The sequence below is a fragment of the Rana temporaria genome, chromosome 13 (genome assembly GCF_905171775.1).
Source record: "Rana temporaria chromosome 13, aRanTem1.1, whole genome shotgun sequence".
NCBI classification, from domain to species: domain Eukaryota; kingdom Metazoa; phylum Chordata; class Amphibia; order Anura; family Ranidae; genus Rana; species Rana temporaria.
In genome coordinates, this window is record NC_053501.1 from 71,828,027 (window position 1) to 71,845,832 (window position 17,806).

Consider the following 17,806-nt stretch of genomic DNA (forward strand, 5'->3'; position numbering starts at 1 on the left):
AATCAGCTGCATCTAGGCTCGGATATTTGCCCCTAAACTATTCGCTCTGTATATGCAAACAGTGGCTGCCGCTGTCAGTTTAAATATTATAATGCAACTAAGTATCTACTTATTCTTGCTGCTGGAACCCGATGACCTCAGCTAATTGGCCAAGTGAATGTGGCCTTAGTGCTGCAGTTTATTAACTTACCCAAAGCTAATACCAAAATTTAGGTACAGCCAATACTGTTGCTGATTGTAAAAATATGAGTTTTTTCTTTTATGCCTGCCTGGAGTTCAGCTTAAAGTACCAAAGGATAGACAATCGCACTGTATACATGTAGCGCTACTCCCTCAGGAGCCGCTGATTTGTTGTTGGGATCGGCGCATTAAGTTACCCTGGTGTTGTCTAGGGCTGCAGTTGGAGAACAGAGTACTGAGCGAATTTCCAGACAGTGAATAAAGATTTTCCAATGCTTTATTTCCAGGCCAACACGGCCAACATCAACATCAAATGGGAAAGAAAGGTTGATGAAGCAAAAGAGAGAGAACTTTGCAGTATCAGGCCTGGATATGAACCTAGGGTTGCCACCTGTACGGGATTCCCCCGGACAGTACGAGTCTTGAATCATGTGCCCGGGTTTTGTACTGCCTGTAACCCGGGCACATGATTCAGCCAAGAACAGGGGCAGACCATCCAGACAGGGGGGACCCTCAGCACACCTTTCCCTGTGAAACAGCAGCAGCGGTGGCATTGTAAAGAATACACTGTGCCTGCGGTGTGTGTTTGGGATTCAATGCTCCTTTCTGTCCCCCCCTCCTCCCTCCAGTCTCGTGCTGTGCGGGGTCCTTGTTATCTCTGACTCAGCCTCCCCCCTCCGATCACCAGTGGGGTGTGCTGTGAGACCTGGGAGGCGGAGCTCACTGTAGCTCCTGTCGGCTGGCCAGAGGAAGGGAGGAGGTGAGCTGAATTTTTCTGGGAGAAGTTTCCTAGGGTGGATAGTAGTTACAAGCTTTCAAGGAGATTTTTTTCTTAGGAGAAGAATCAGAGGAGATAGTGAGTTTGAGTGTGGGGGAGGGGGGGGGTGAGGTCTGCAGCCCGATCACATTTGACAGATCACTTCTAAGCATAAACAGTCTGTGCAAACATTCTCCAATCCAATTGTTCAGACTAGATAATGTGGGGTCATTTATAGCCATTCATGTAACCTGTATATATATGGTGAGTTCACACTTCTGATTGTACAAACTCAGAACCTGTATACTACAGGGTTATATGAATGGTCATATATTTACCTTCACATTATCTGGGTATACAGAGTGCTAGAAGCTGGATTACATAGATCTGTACTTACATCTAGTACTGTTGTATGATTTATTGTTGTAAATGTTTTTAGTCGATGAGTTTTTTTTTTATTATATACATCGATATCTGACCACTTCTCAGCCCCCAACTCCCCCCAGCTTGCATCACCCCCAGATCACGTCATACAGACACAACTCCAAGCTGCTTCCTAACCCCCCCCCAGCTGAGGGACATCGTTCCATGGTCACTTTCCTTCCCTTATCTTCCCAACATCACTCCCTGATTACCCCATAGACACCACAAGAAATCTCTCCCCATACTGCCATCGCCATACCTCCAAACTCCTCTTCTGTACTAACTGCGCCCATCGAACCCTTAAAACTCCTGTCCGGTACTAACTGCGCCCATCATACCCTCCAAACTCCTCTCCGGTACTAACTGCGCCCATCATACCCTCCAAACTCCTCTCCTGTACATACTGCCCCCATCATACCCTCCACACTCCTCTCCTGTACATACTGCCCCAATCATACCCTCTGCATGCCTCCTCTCCTGTACATACTGCCCCCATCATACCCTCTGCACTCCTCCTCTCCTGTACATACTGCCCCCATCATACCCTCTGCACTCCTCCTCTCCTGTACATACTGCCCCCATCATACCCTCTGCACTCCTCCTCTCCTGTACATACTGCCCCCATCATACCCTCTGCACGCCTCCTCTCCTGTACATACTGCCCCATCATACCCTCTGCACTCCTCCTCTCCTGTACATACTGCCCCCATCATACCCTCTGCACTCCTTCTCTTCTGTACATACTGCCCCCATCATACCCTCTGCACTCCTTCTCTCCTGTACATACTACCCCCATCATACCCTCTGCATGCCTCCTCTCCTGTACATACTGCCTCCATCATACCTTCTGCACGCCTCCTCTCCTGTACATACTGCTCCATCACACCCTCTGCACTCCTCCTCTCCTGTACATACTGCCCCCATCATACCTTCTGCACTCTTCCTCTCCTGTACATACTGCCCCCATCATACCTTCTGTACTCCTCCTCACCTGTACATACTGCCCCCATCATACCCTCTGCACTCATCCTCTCCTGTACATACTGCCCCCATCATACCTTCTGCACTCATCCTCTCCTGTACATACTGCCCCCATCATACCCTCTGCACTCCGCATCTCCTGTACATACTGCCACATCACACCCTCTGCACTCCTCCTCTCCTGTACATACTGCCCCCATCATACCTTCTGCACTCCTCCTCTCCTGTACATACTGCCCCCATCATACCCTCTGCACTCCTTCTCTCCTGTACATACTGCCCCCATCATACCCTCTGCACTCCTCCTCTCCTGTACATACTGCCCCCATCATACCCTCTGCACGCCTCCTCTCCTGTACATACTGCCCCCATCATACCTTCTGCACTCCTCCTCTCCTGTACATACTGCCCCCATCATACCTTATTCACTCCTCACCTGTACATACTGCCCCCATCAAACCCTCTGCACTCCTCCTCTCCTGTACATACTGCCCCCATCATACCCTCTGCACTCCTCCTCTCCTGTACATACTGCCCCCATCATACCTTCTACACTCCTCCTCACATGTTCATACTGCCCCATCATACCCTCTGCACTCCTCCCCTGTACATACTGCCCCCATCATACCCTATGCACTTCTCCTCTCCTGTACATACTGCCCCCATCATACCTTCTGCACTCCTCCTCTCCTGTACATACTGCCCCCATCATACCCTCTGCACTCCTCCTCTCCTGTACATACTGCCCCATCACACCCTCTGCACTCCTCCTCTCCTGTACATACTGCCCCCATCATACCTTCTGTACTCCTCCTCACCTGTACATACTGCCCCCATCATACCCTCTGCACTGCTCTCCCATACATACTGTCTCCATCATACCCTCTGCACTCCTCCTCTCCTGTACATACTGCCCCCATCATACCTTCTGCACTCATCCTCTCCTGTACATACTGCCCCCATCATACCCTCTGCACTCCTCATCTCCTGTACATACTGCCACATCACACCCTCTGCACTCCTCCTCTCCTGTACATACTGCCCCCCTCATACCTTCTGCACTCCTCCTCTCCTGTACATACTTCCCCCATCATACCCTTGGCACTCCTCCTCTCCTGTACATACTGCACTTCTCTTCTGCAGAACCCTGTGCATTCAAATGTAATGGGGAACTCTGTGGATTCAGATCTAAAGGAGAACACTGTTGACTGATATAAAGGGGGACTTTTGTGATTAACTCCTTATGATTAGAAATTGTATTTAATCACAAAAATGTATGTACAGTATATACTACATAAAAAAATAAAAATTAGCTGTTCATTGCTTTGTACAGAGGTAATGAATTTAATGTACTACAAAAATAATATATATATATATATATTGGCGTGTGCTGCTAATGTGTTCGGGTTTGGCTTGATGAAAAGGTGGCAACCCTATATGAACCGAGCAATCCTGCTCTCAGCAGTATCAATTTCAGTTCGTCGCCACTCTAGCCAGAGTGGGTGAAGTGCCCCCGGACAGACTACTGCCACAAGCCTGGCAGCTGAAATGTCACTTTAGATTGCTGGGAGGAACAGGTCTCTCACACAGATCTGGCTCTAGAGCCTCTGCCACAGGCCTATTACTTTGGATGAGCTTAGTGGACGAATTGAGCGAATCCTCCCAGTAGATTTTAGCAGAGGTCACCGGATGACAGCAAAGTGTACCTATCAACATTCCTGTCACCAGATCCCCGATTGGTTCGTTCAAGCCCTGTCAGACAACCTGCCTCCGGGTTCTCCTCAAGCTGACCCCCCAATCGAACGGCACTCAGCCTGGGATCCTTTCAATAGAACTGGGGACCCAGTAAGTCACTGGGGCCCCTCTCAGGAACATGGGACTCTGCGTAGAACGTGACCCCGGCCTGGTAGGCCATCGCCGGCGTCCGTTGGATGGGCACACCCGAAAGGTGGGTGCCACACCTGGAACCTGGAACCCGCAAAGGACCTGAAAAAATGGCGTCTGCCACAGATATACTCTCCCCCAGCATGCTCCGCAAGGGAAAACTCCTCTAATTGGCTGCTGGGGAAAAGTGGCTCTGCCAGAACCCCTCTAGCGCCACCTGTCACCCAGGGGTGGGAACAGCACCCCTGGAGCGTAGACTGACCTACAGGACAGTTCAGGAATGACAGCAGCCCAAATTTAGAAAATTGTGAATGGGAGAAAAATAACTCTTCCATTCCCCATTAACTTTAGCGTAGTGCCCATACTGAAAGTAAGGGGGCGCTACATAATTATAGACATTTTATTAGAAAATAAAAAAGTATACAATCTTTATTTGTAAAAAAAAGTATTAACTACTTGAGCCCTGGGCCATAGTCAAATGATGGCGGCAAGGTGGCTCTATAAATCCCGGCCGCCGTCTTTTGACGTCTTCGCGACCCCGAGATGCCGATGCGCGTGCCTGGCGGCCGCGATGTTTGCCAGGTGCCCGCGATCGGCAATGGCAGAGCAGGGATGTGGAGCTCTGTGTGTAAACACAGAGCTCCACATCCTGTCAGGGAGAGGAGACAGATGCTGTGTCCCTTGTACATAGGGACACAGCATCGGTCACCTCCTCCAGTCAGTCCCCCTCCACACACAGTTAGAACACACCGAGGATACACATTTAACCCCTTCCTCGCCCCCTAGTGTTAACCCCTTCCCTGCCAGTCACATTTATACAGTAAGCAGTGCGTTTTTATAGCGCTGTTCGCTGTATTAATGTGAATGGTCCCAAAAATGTGTCAAAAGTGTCCGATGTGTCCGCAGACCTGACGAAATTTGCAGATCGCCGTATTACTAGTAAAAAAATAATAATAAAAAAGATGTCAGAATTCTATCCCCTATTTTGTAGCCACTATAACTTTTGCGCAAACCAATCACTATACGCTTATTGCGATTTTTTTTTTTTACCAAAAATATGTAGAATACATATCGGCCTAAACTGAGAATTTTTTTTTTTCAAATGGGATATTTATTATAGCAAAAAGTAAACATTTTTGGGGTAGATTCACGTAGGGAGCTCGTATTTGTGTGCGGGCGTAACGTATCCTATTTATCCTCCGCAACTTTGACAGGCAAGTGCAGTATTCACAAAGCAAAGTTGCGTCGGCGTAGCGTAAATAGGCCGGCGTAAGCCCGCCTAATTCAAATGTGGAAGATATGGGCGTGTTTTATGTTCATTTATTGTGACCCCACGTAATTACGCTTTTTCTGAACGGCGCATGCGCCGTCCGTGAAAGTATCCCAATGCTCCAAATTAACCCCCAAAAAGCCATTGCTTTCGACGTGAACGCAAATGACGCACAGCCCTATTCGCGAACGACTTACGCAAACGACGTAATCGACGGAAAATTTGACGCGGTTCCGACGTCCATACTTAACATTGGCTGCGCCTCATATAGCAGGGGTAACTTTACGCCGGGAAAAGCCTTATGTAAACGGCGTATCTGTACTGCAACGGCCGGGCATACGTTCGTGAATAGGCGTATCTAGCTGATTTACATATTCTAGGCGTAAAACAGCATACACGCCCCTAGCGGCCAGCGTAAATATGCAGTTAAGATACGACGGCGTAGCAGACTTACGCTGGTCGTATCTTAGAGAAATTCTGGCGTATCTGATTCTTTGAATCAGGCGCCAAGATATGATGCCTCACACTCAGGCCGCGTACACACGGTCGAACATGTCCGCTGAAACTGGTCCGCGGACCAGTTTCTGCGGACATGTCCGACAGTGTGTACGGCCTAGCGGACAGGTTTCCAGCTGACAAAAGTTTCTTAGCAAGCTAAGAAACTTGTCCGCTGGAAACATGTCCGTCGGACATGTCCAATGGTTAGTACACCTAATCGGACATGTCCGCTGGTTATGACGTGTAACCAGCGTCCCAAAATCCCACGCATGCGTCAAATTGATTCGACGCATGCGTGGAAGCATTGCACTTCCGTGTTTGAGAACGTCGGTGTCTTCTACGTCACCGCGTTCTCTGTCCGCGGGGATTTTGGTCTGATGGTGTGTACACACATCAGACCAAAAGCTCCCAGGAGACATGTCCGATGAAAACGGTCCGCGGACCGTTTTCATCGGACATGTCTCCTCGTGTGTATGGGGCCTTAGAGATACGACGGCGTATCTGGAGATATGCCGTCGTATCTCCTACCTGAATCTGGCCCATTGTGTTTTTTTTTTTCAAAATTGTCGAACTTTTTTTGTTTATAGCGCAAAAAATAAAAACCGCAGAGGTGATCAAATACCACCAAAAGAAAGCTCTATTTGTGGGAAAAAAATGATGTAAATTTTGTTTGGGAGGCACGTCGCACGACCGTGCAATTTGAATTTAAAGCGACGCAGGCAGGAAGGCAGTATAGGTGCCCAGTAAGCAAGTGGTTAAACAAAAAACACTAACCTCTTAATGTTTTACAACATGAGTTTTTAAAAGTATCTTAATTTTTCATGAACACATTTTTACTTTAAGCTGTTCTATGTAAAAATGTAAGAGTCTTCGAAAAATTATTCATACAGTGAAAATAATCTTTTGACTTGCAGCTTAACCTATATTGGCTAAGAAATAAATCCAGCATATTTTTTTAAACAAATTGAGAGCCACATGGATAAATACAAATTCTACCCATTACAGTAAAAGAGCTTGTGATTTTATGCTTGGTGGTATTAACAGAACACAATGTTCAGAACAGCTGAAGCCCAGTCAGATATTATTGTTTGTGAATGGAACATGTTCTCATGCTGATGTGTTCTGCTGAGGAGGTTACAAATAAACAAGCAGCATATATTTTCCAGTTGTGCTTAATTTGATCCTGTGGAGAGGTGGCATACCTATTGTAATGGTAAAAATAAATTAAATAGGTAAAATAATAATTGCTGAGCAAGGATTATTAAATGATGTCACATATTTTATAGGGCAGTCTGCAATGTGTTACACACAAATTAATTATTCTTTAGTTTAGTAAGTGCACTGGTGTAACCACGTTTTTCTTTTTTCTCAGAAAATAGGTGCAGGAACTCAACCATGACCCACCAAAACCCCCTTGACCCCACACACACTCCAAACAGCATCAAATACTGGGCATGGTCATATTTCACTAACAGTGGGAGGGTCTTAAAGGGGCATTAAATACCGTGGGCCGGATTCAGAAAGATGACCGCATCGTATGTGTGGCGGCGTAAGCACACCTAATTCAAATGGGGATGTTGGGGGCGTGTTTTATTAAAATTTCCCTTGACCCCGCGTACTTGAAGTTTTTTGTGAACGGCGCATGCGCCGTTCGTGAAAAAATCCCAGTGCTCATGCTCGAAATTACGCCGCAAAGCCTCATTGGTTTCGACGTGAACGTAACTTACGCAAAGCCCTATTCACGAACGACTTACGCAAACGACGTAAAAATTTCAAAACTCGTCGCAGGAACGACGTCAATACTTATCATTAGCTACGCCTCATATAGTAGGGGTAACTTTACGCTGGAAAAAACCTAAACGCAAACGACGTAAAAAAAAGCGCCGGCGGGACGTACGTTTCTGAATCAGCGTAAATACCTATTTAGCATATTCCTTGCGTAACTATACAGAAGCGCCAACTAACGGCCAGCGTGATTATGCAGCCTAAGATACGATGGTGTAAGACACTTACACCAGTTGGATCTTAGGGATATCTATGCGTAACTGATTCTCTGAATCAGGCGCATAGATACGACGGCCGGCACTCAGAGATACGACGGCGTATCAGGAGATATGCCGTCGTATCTCCTATCTGAATCCGGCCCCAGGAGTGCATTATGTGCAGAGTGCAGAGTTCATGGGAGCATTACGTGCAGAGTTCAGGGTTGCGCTACACACAGAGTGCAGAGTTCAGCCTTCTTCCATAGCTGTTTACCTCTGCATCCCCATCCCCATTTCACTTTCACCCCTCTTCCCAGCCGGCTCTAGGACTTCTCCGCACACTGTAAATGGCTCTGCCTCTCTCACTTGCAGGAGGATCATCCAGTGGGGGTGTCGGCATCTGCACTGCACCCAGGCACCTACATATCCCTTGTCCCCATCCTGCACTCAGTAGGAGCCACTCAGGAGACCAAGTTTGTAGGGACTGCTTAGAGACAAGCTGTCACTTGTAAACACAGAAGTCAGACTTCTAGGTTTACAAGTGATAGTGCTGAGCAGGGAGCACAAGGCCTGAGCCAGAGGTGGTGGAATTGAGTTCCACCAAGTTCCAGTTGAAAAATTGGCAATCTCAATCATTTAATGGGCTGGCAGTGATTTGCCTAGACTGGATTTGACAAGGTTGAGCTGAACGCTGGAGGAGGTGAAAGCAGGCTCACGCTAATGCTGGATGTGACAGAGGCAGGCTGGATGTGACAGATGGCTGGATCTGACAGAAGCAGGCTGGAAGCTGAACTTTGGAGGAGATGAGAGTGGACTCCCACGCAGGATCTCACAGTGGTGGGCGGAACGCTGAATGCTGGAGATGAAAGCAGGCTCCCACCCATGTTGGATCTGACAGAGGTAGGCTGAACACTGGAGAAGGTGAGAGCGGGCTCATGACTGATTTGATGGAGCACTGGGTGGTAAGCAGCGAATCCAGAGGAGATCAGCTGTGCTTGTTTCAAGAGTGGCAGGCATGAGGGTTCAGTGAGAAGACCCTATAAATATTGGGGAGGTTTGAGTAATTTTGAGCAGTGAGTACTGAGGGTTGTGAGAAATTGTGAATATTGTGAGTACTGAGGACTGTATTTAACAGTATTGTAAGTAGTAATAGGGAATATTGTGAGTAGGGATGGGCTATCTGTTCGAGTCGAACATGAGTTTGACTCGAACATTGCCTGTTCGCCTCGTTCGACGAACAGCGAACAATTTGGGGTGTTCGAGGCAAATTCAAAAAGCCGCGGAACACCCTTTAAAAATATATGGGAGAAATCAAAAGTGCTAATTTTAATATGGGTAATATAAGTTATTGTCATAAAAAGTATTGGGGACCCGGGTCCTGCCCAGGGGACATGAATCAATGCAAAAAAAGTTTTAAAAACTGCAGTTTTTTCAGGAGCAGTGATTTTAATAATGCTTAAAGTGAAACAATAAAAGTGAAATATTCCTTTAATTCTCATACCTGGGGGTGTCTATACTATGCCTGTAAAGTAGCGCATATTTGCCGTGCTTAGAAAAGTCCCTGCACAAAATGGCATTTCTAAAGGAAAAAAAGTCATTTAAAACTACTCACGGCTATAATGAATTGTCAGGTCCCGGCAATACAGATAAAAGTAAGCCCTTTGGGTCTGGTATGAATATTAAGGGGAACCCTGAACCAAAATTTAAAAAAAGCGTGGGGGTCCCCTCAATTTCCATATCAGGCCCTTTAGGTCTGCGCCATTTTTTTTAAATGCCATGGGGTTTCTCCCCAAAATCCAAACCAGACCCTTATTTGAGCACACAACAGGGCAGGCCTCAGGAAAAGAGGGGGGATGAGAGAGCAGCCCCTTCCCTTTTGAACCGTACCAGGCCACATGCCCTCAACATGGGGAGGATGTCCCCATGTTGATGGGGACAAGGGCCTCATCGCCACAGCCCTTGCCCGGTGGTTGTGGGGGTCTGCGGCCGGGGACTTATCAGAATCTGGAAGCCCCCTTTAACAAAGGGGATCCCAGATGCCACCCCCTCCTTATGTGAATTGGTAACCCCATTGTACCCCTACCATTTAACAAAAAAAAGTGTAAAAATGTTAAAAACCACAGGAAACCGTTTGGGACAAGTTCTTTATTTAAAAAAAAAAAAATGTTCCAACGATGTTGTCAGGAAAGGTTCCATCCGCTGGTAATATCTATCATTTGCCATGCAGTAGTGAGGTCCACCAGCAGGTGTCTCCTGGCAGTTTTGAACTGTCAGGGGAACTTCTCCCTGCTGGTGTTATGTCATCCTTGGCCCGCAGTGTTGGTGTCCACCAGCGGATGGATCCTGGCAGTGTGAAGCAGACAGCACCTTTTGCGCTCAGGTGTGACTTAAGGCCAATTACAGGTACTCCTATAAATACCCGGCAAGTGCAAACATACCTTGCCCTGGTATCGTCCTCGTACCCTGATCTGTACCTGCTGCCTGATTATCTGAACCTGTTCCTGAAATCTGTTACTTGAGTTCCTGATCCTGTCTCCCTGTCCTGACCATCCACCCTCTCCCTGTCCTGTGTTCCTTACCCCATCTGCTGATCTCCCTGTGTATGACCTTGGCCTGGCTAACGTTTATGCTTCTGGAATGTCCCTTTGTCCATCTGCTGATCTGCTGTGTATGACCCTGGCCTGGCTATTATTTATGATTCTGGCATTTCCCATTTATTGTACATATCTGTCTGTTGTTATTTGTGGGTCTCTGTCTGTTAGTTGGTTTGTTGCACTGTGTCATATTGGAGGTGGTTGTATTTATATTATTCACTTACCTAAATAAATCATTATATTTTCACTTATATGTGTTTGGTGTTCCTCTGTTGCTAGCCACACAGTTCTGGTCACACCTGGTACATGACAGTATACCGGGGCCATCTCTGACCAGAAGTGGCTACACAGAGGAACCATCTTGGTTCAGGTTGCTTTGTTAAAATGAATTTGGATGTGATTTGTTATTATGCTCTGCTGGCGTCAGAGAGTAATGCATATCCCCGCCAGACACTGAAAGAGTGGACCAGTGATCAGCTGCTAGAAATCATTTGTTTTGCTCACTCCTGGGTTGATCAGGGCTGTATGCTGTTTGGGGATGTTCAGCCTTTAATTCAAATCTGCACAGAGCTGGCTTTGCCTTGCATCCCAGAGGGCCATGATGATTTTTCTCCCCCTTTCAGTATTAAAGTGGAGTTCCACCCATAAATATAACATTACATCAGTAGTTTTAAAAAAATGTCATTAGTTCTTTAAGAATTTTTTTTTTTTTTTTTAGATGCCTTCAAAGTGTTGATGCTAGGCAGAATAGTTAATCTTCCCTCTTCCTGCACCTAGGTGCTTAAGCTTCCTAACCTACACCGCACAGACTCCTGGGAATGTAGTGGGTGTAACTTTCCAGGAGTCTGTGCACTCCCCAGTCTCGAAGAATCATGTGACTTGAACAGTACAGGTGCTGAAACCTGATCTGAAACCTATTACACTGCTTGTGCAGCACTGAGCACGTGCGAGATCTGCAAGGCTGAAATCCAGGAAGTCATACAGTCTGGCTTCATGATGCCCACACTTAAGATGGCCCCAGTCAATTTCTATTTTATAAAGTGTCTAAATGCTGTAACAACCTAACAAAACGGACCTTAGTTTACAGACTAACTTTACTAGAATACATTAAGCTTGTGTATTACAGGGGTATTTATATTTAAAAAGTGAAATTGTGGCCGGAACTCCGCTTTAATCAGGTCACATCGCTGGTATGGCTTTTGGAAGATGACTCTGATAGCGATTGACCCCTGATTAGGGTTGAGCGAACCCGAACTGTAAAGGGCAAGGTTCCTGCTGATCTGAGGGAAAGATTTAGATAGGAATATCCTGCTTCAGAAATCTACACCAGCACTGCATCTGTCCTTGTGAGATACTCTGCATTAGACAGTTTAGGGCAAGGTTCCTGCTAATCTGAAGGAAAGATTGATATAGGAGTCAGTCCTGGTTCACAAATCAAATTGCAGCTGCACTGCATCTGTTCCTGTTTGATACTCTGCAAATTGCAGCAGCAATGCATTTCTTTCTGTGAGATACTCTGCATTAGACAGTTTAGGGCAAGGTTCCTGCTGATCTGAGGGAAAGATTTATATAGGAGTCAGTCCTGGTTCACAAATCAAATTGCAGCTGCACTGCATCTGTTCCTGTTTGATACTCTGCAAATTGCAGCAGCAGTGCATTTCTTTCTGTTAGATACTCTGCATTAGATAGTTTAGGGCAAGGTTCCTGCTGATCTGAGGGAGAGAATTATATAGGAGTCAGTCCTGGTTCACAAATCAAATTGCAGCTGCACTGCATCTGTTCCTGTTTGATACTCTGCAAATTGCAGCAGCAGTGCATTTCTTTATGTGAGATACTCTGCATTAGATAGTTTAGGGCAAGGTTCCTGCTGATCTGAGGGAGAGAATTATATAGGAGTCAGTCCTGGTTCACAAATCAAATTGAAGCTGCACTGCATCTGTTCCTGTTTGATACTCTGCAAATTGCAGCAGCAGTGCATTTCTTTCTGTGAGATACTCTGTGTAACGGTCACCACCGTTTACGATATCCCATCCATCAACCACGACAGCTTATCTGACACTCCAACCAACAGGACCCGATCCATCCCATTTCCCAGAATAACCGAGGCACACAGCTCTGGGTTCTGGTTTCAAATGAAAGACATCTTTAATGGTAACTTAGCTTTCTTATATACAGTACAACAGGTTACACTAATCAAAGGAACAAAGAACTCTCTCCACCCCCAACATCACTCCATGGGCTTCAATCACATTCTTTTATCAATAGAATTTAAACAAAACACCATCATCACACAATGAGTTCCCCTCAATCCACATCTTTAGACAGACAGTCTGTCTCCAACAGAAAGGTATTCACACCTGATCATCAATAGGCTTTAAACAGTGTTATCACACAATGAAAGGTCTTTCAGGAGCCAGCCTCATTTAGCATGTCAACAGTCTACACAGAGAGATGAGTCACTATTGACCGGTTGGGTCAACATTAACCAACAACTTGCAATATCTCAAGATCCTGCAATATGAACTATTAGAAATTACATGAGATGGGACATTACTAATTAATATTTCTCAGTCACCCTATGCCCAAAAGGGACACAGGGTGACCCTAGACACAAGAGTGATTAGTGACGCTGGCACAGGAGTACCCCTCATCCTTTCAAAGTCTCTGTTTGTCACGGGTCATTCCGTTACATCTCTCCCCTTTCGGTGAGAGACTGACACAGGAGGGAACCCCAGACGGGTTGACTCTGAAGTTAGTCAGTAGTCCCAGTCCTCCAATGCTGGTATCCATACCGTACCCCAAATAAATTGCTCCAAACAGAGCATTACTCACCCCGCCAACCTCTGCCTCTCTCAGAGAACCTGCCTGCCGCTGGGGAGAGGCCTGGACTGGCCCTTCTCCCTGGAGTCCTTTAAGCCGCTGGAGAGAAGACGGGGTGACTGGGCTCAGTCCATCATGCTGTTGGGGATCTGGGCCAACTGGCCCCCATCCCTGGGGTATACCAGTGAAGACTGAAGTCCCATCCACTGGTGGGAGGTGAAAATCCCCCAGTGCTTGCAAAGCAAAGCCGACATCCTCCTGTCTTGGTGATGCACCATTTTCTGGGGTTGTGTCAGTGAAGACTAAAGTCCCATCCACTCCCACAGGAACTCCCACTCCTGCTAGTTGAGAGCAGAGGCTTGTGGCACTCTGCTCTGTTGCCAGCTCTTCTGCTGGGTTGCTGTGAGGGGAGACCACAGTCCCATCCCCCGATATCAGCTCAAGCTGCAGTGGTGTGCAGCGATCAGCAGCATCCTGCCCCGCTGCCAGTGATTCCGCTGGGAGTAAAAGCTTTACCACCTCAGCTTGTTGCTGGAGAGAGGGGCCAACTACCCCGGCTCCCTGGAACTCCACCTTCATGGCGACTGGCATCTGTACCTCTCCTCTCTCTTCAGTTGGTGCTGCTGTGACTTCTGCTGCTGCAGCACCTCTTTGCTGTAGCCAAGTTGCATCCACAGCTGCTATAACCTGGTCTATGATCTCCGGTGGAGGATTAGGTCCATACTGTGCCAGTCCACGTTTAACAGCCCGGTCAAAAAATTCTTCTTCGGGTGTCCTGTCTGTTATGCTGGGCCTTTCTGTTACGCTGGGCCTTTCAGCTCTATCCATTTGGACAAGCTCTGCAATAATGTCCCTTCTCTTACGATTGCAGGCCGATCTGCCCCGGCTCTCCAGTAAGTCCTTGAGGGAAGAGGGCTTTAGCCGTTCATACAGCGTCTCCATTGTCCTGTGTCCTTGTAGCCGTCCTTCTGACGATGGAATCATCCCACTGCTGTGCCACCACTGTAACGTTCACCACCATTTACAATATCCCATCCATCAACTACGACAGCTTATCTGACACTCCAACCAACAAGACCCGATCCATCCCATTTCCGAGAATAACCGAGACACACAGCTCTGGGTTCTGGTTTCAAATGAAAGACATCTTTAATGGTAACTTAGCTTTCTTATATACAGTACAACAGGTTACAATAATCAAAGGAACAAAGAACTCTCCACCCCCAACATCACTCCATGGGCTTCAATCACATTATTTTATCAATAGAATTCAAACAAAACACCATCACACAATGAGTTCCCCTCAATCCACATCTTTAGACAGACGGTCTGTCTCCGACAGAAAGGTATTCACACCTGATCATCAATAGGCTTTAAACAGTGTTATCACACAGTGAAAGGTCTTTCAGGAGCCAGCCTCATTTAGCATGTCAACAGTCTACACAGAGAGATGAGTCACTATTGACCGGTTGGGTCAACATTAACCAACAACTTGCAATATCTCAAGATCCTGCAATATGAACTATTAGTAATGTCCCATCTCATGTAATTTCGAATTAATATTTCTCAGTCACCCTATGCCCAAAAGGGACACAGGGTGACCCTAGACACAAGAGTGATTAGTGACGCTGGCACAGGAGTACCCCTCATCCTTCCAAAGTCTCTGTTTGTCACGGGTCATTCCGTTACACTCTGCAATAGACAGTTTAGGGCAAGGTTCCTGCTGATCTGAGGGAAAGATTTATATAGGAGTCAGTCCTGGTTCACAAATCAAATTGCAGCTGCACTGCATCTGTTCCTGTTTGATACTCTGCAAATTGCAGCAGCAGTGCATTTCTTTCTGTGAGATACTCTGCATTAGACAGTTTAGGGCAAGGTTCCTGCTGATCTGAGGGAAAGATTTATATAGGAGTCAGTCCTGGTTCACAAATCAAATTGCAGCTGCACTGCATATGTTCCTGTTTGATACTCTGCAAATTGCAGCAGCAGTGCATTTCTTTCTGTTAGATACTCTGCATTAGATAGTTTAGGGCAAGGTTCCTGCTGATCTGAGGGAGAGAATTATATAGGAGTCAGTCCTGGTTCACAAATCAAATTGCAGCTGCACTGCATCTGTTCCTGTTTGATACTCTGCAAATTGCAGCAGCAGTGCATTTCTTTCTGTGAGATACTCTGCATTAGACAGTTTAGGGCAAGGTTCCTGCTGATCTGAGGGAAAGATTTATATAGGAGTCAGTCCTGGTTCACAAATCAAATTGCAGCTGCACTGCATCTGTTCCTGTTTGATACTCTGCAAATTGCAGCAGCAGTGCATTTCTTTCTGTGAGATACTCTGCATTAGATAGTTTAGGGCAAGGTTCCTGCTGATCTGAGGGAGAGAATTATATAGGAGTCAGTCCTGGTTCACAAATCAAATTGCAGCTGCACTGCATCTGTTCCTGTTTGATACTCTGCAAATTGCAGCAGCAGTGCATTTCTTTCTGTGAGATACTCTGCATTAGTCAGTTTAGGGCAAGGTTCCTGCTGATCTGAGGGAAAGATTTATATAGGAGTCAGTCCTGGTTCACAAATCAAATTGCAGCTGCACTGCATCTGTTCCTGTTTGATACTCTGCAAATTGCAGCAGCAGTGCATTTCTTTATGTGAGATACTCTGCATTAGACAGTTTAGGGCAATGTTCCTGCTGATTTGAGGGAAAGATTTACATAGGAGTCTGTCCTGGTTCACAAATCAAATTGCAGCTGCACTGCATCTGTTCCTGTTTGATACTCTGCAAATTGCAGCAGCAGTGCATTTCTTTCTGTGAGATACTCTGCATTAGACCGTTTAGGGCAAGGTTCCTGCTGATCTGAGGGAGAGAATTATATAGGAGTCAGTCCTGGTTCACAAATCAAATTGCAGCTGCACTGCATCTGTTCCTGTTTGATACTCTGCAAATTGCAGCAGCAGTGCATTTCTTTCTGTTAGATACTCTGCATTAGATAGTTTAGGGCAAGGTTCCTGCTGATCTGAGGGAGACAATTATATAGGAGTCAGTCCTGGTTCACAAATCAAATTGAAGCTGCACTGCATCTGTTCCTGTTTGATACTCTGCAAATTGCAGCAGCAGTGCATTTCTTTATGTGAGATACTCTGCATTAGACAGTTTAGGGCAAGGTTCCTGCTGATTTGAGGGAAAGATTTACATAGGAGTCTGTCCTGGTTCACAAATCAAATTGCAGCTGTACTGCATCTGTTCCTGTTTGATACTCTGCAAATTGCAGCAGCAGTGCATTTCTTTCTGTGAGATACTCTGCATTAGACCGTTTAGGGCAAGGTTCCTGCTGATCTGAGGGAAAGATTTATATAGGAGTCAGTCCTGGTTCACAAATCAAATTGCAGCTGCACTGCATCTGTTCCTGTTTGATACTCTGCAAATTGCAGCAGCAGTGCATTTCTTTCTGTTAGATCAGACCTGGGCAAACTACGGCCCGGCGGACCTTTTAATCCGGCCCCCGGGCAGTGTTGCCACTTGCCAACCGTCCGTAGAATTACGGACAGTACGTAAATAAAAGGCACTTTTTCCCTGTTCGTAAAAGTCCGTAATAAGGGAAATGTGCCCGTAAAAAGATCCGAATGTGAGCCGCAGCGCAGGCAGCGTCTAGTCCTCCTACATTATGCATAGCCTCGCCCTCTCTGACCGCCCACCACCACCCGCCGCGCAGCCAATTATCAAAGCGCATTTTCGCGCTAACAACACTGCTGCCAGCCTATTCAAAAGAGCAGCGCGGGGAAACTGAGGAACATCGTAGAATGTGTGGACTCTGTAGAGAGCGGCACCGGCGGGATAGCACACAGCAGCAGATGTAGTGGACACACTGCAGACGCACCCCCACTGTGACGGAGTGGACTGAGTGAAGGCAGACGGAGACCGACCAGTGCGCCTGCCTGCCTGCTCTGCCCGCCCGACTGACTGACTGTAGCAGTCGGCCAGCCGCCATGCTGGTGCCCGGACCTGGAGTGGACCCTGGTCTCCACTCTCTTCGTTGGAGTAGGACTCCTCGCGACGCCTGCTGCCTGCCCTCAGTGCCACTGCCCTGGCCTTGTCTGGTGAGTCCTCCTCAGTCCAGCAGCAGAGTGTGAAGTGCTATCCTACCTAGACATCATCAGTATGCTGTGTCCTCCTCCTGTGCCCCTTTCACCTCTCCACAGGTCAGATCTGTGGATAGGTGAAAGGGGCACAGGAGGAAGACACAGCATACTGATGATGTGAAGAAGTGATATGATAATTTATTTGCAGCCTCTGTGCCATGTCCCCAGCCTCTGTCCCCCTCCTGTGTCATGTCCCCAGCGTCTGTCCCCCTCCTGTGTCATGTCCCCAGCGTCTGTCCCCCTCCTGTGCCATGTCCCCAGCGTCTGTCCCCCTCCTGTGCCATGT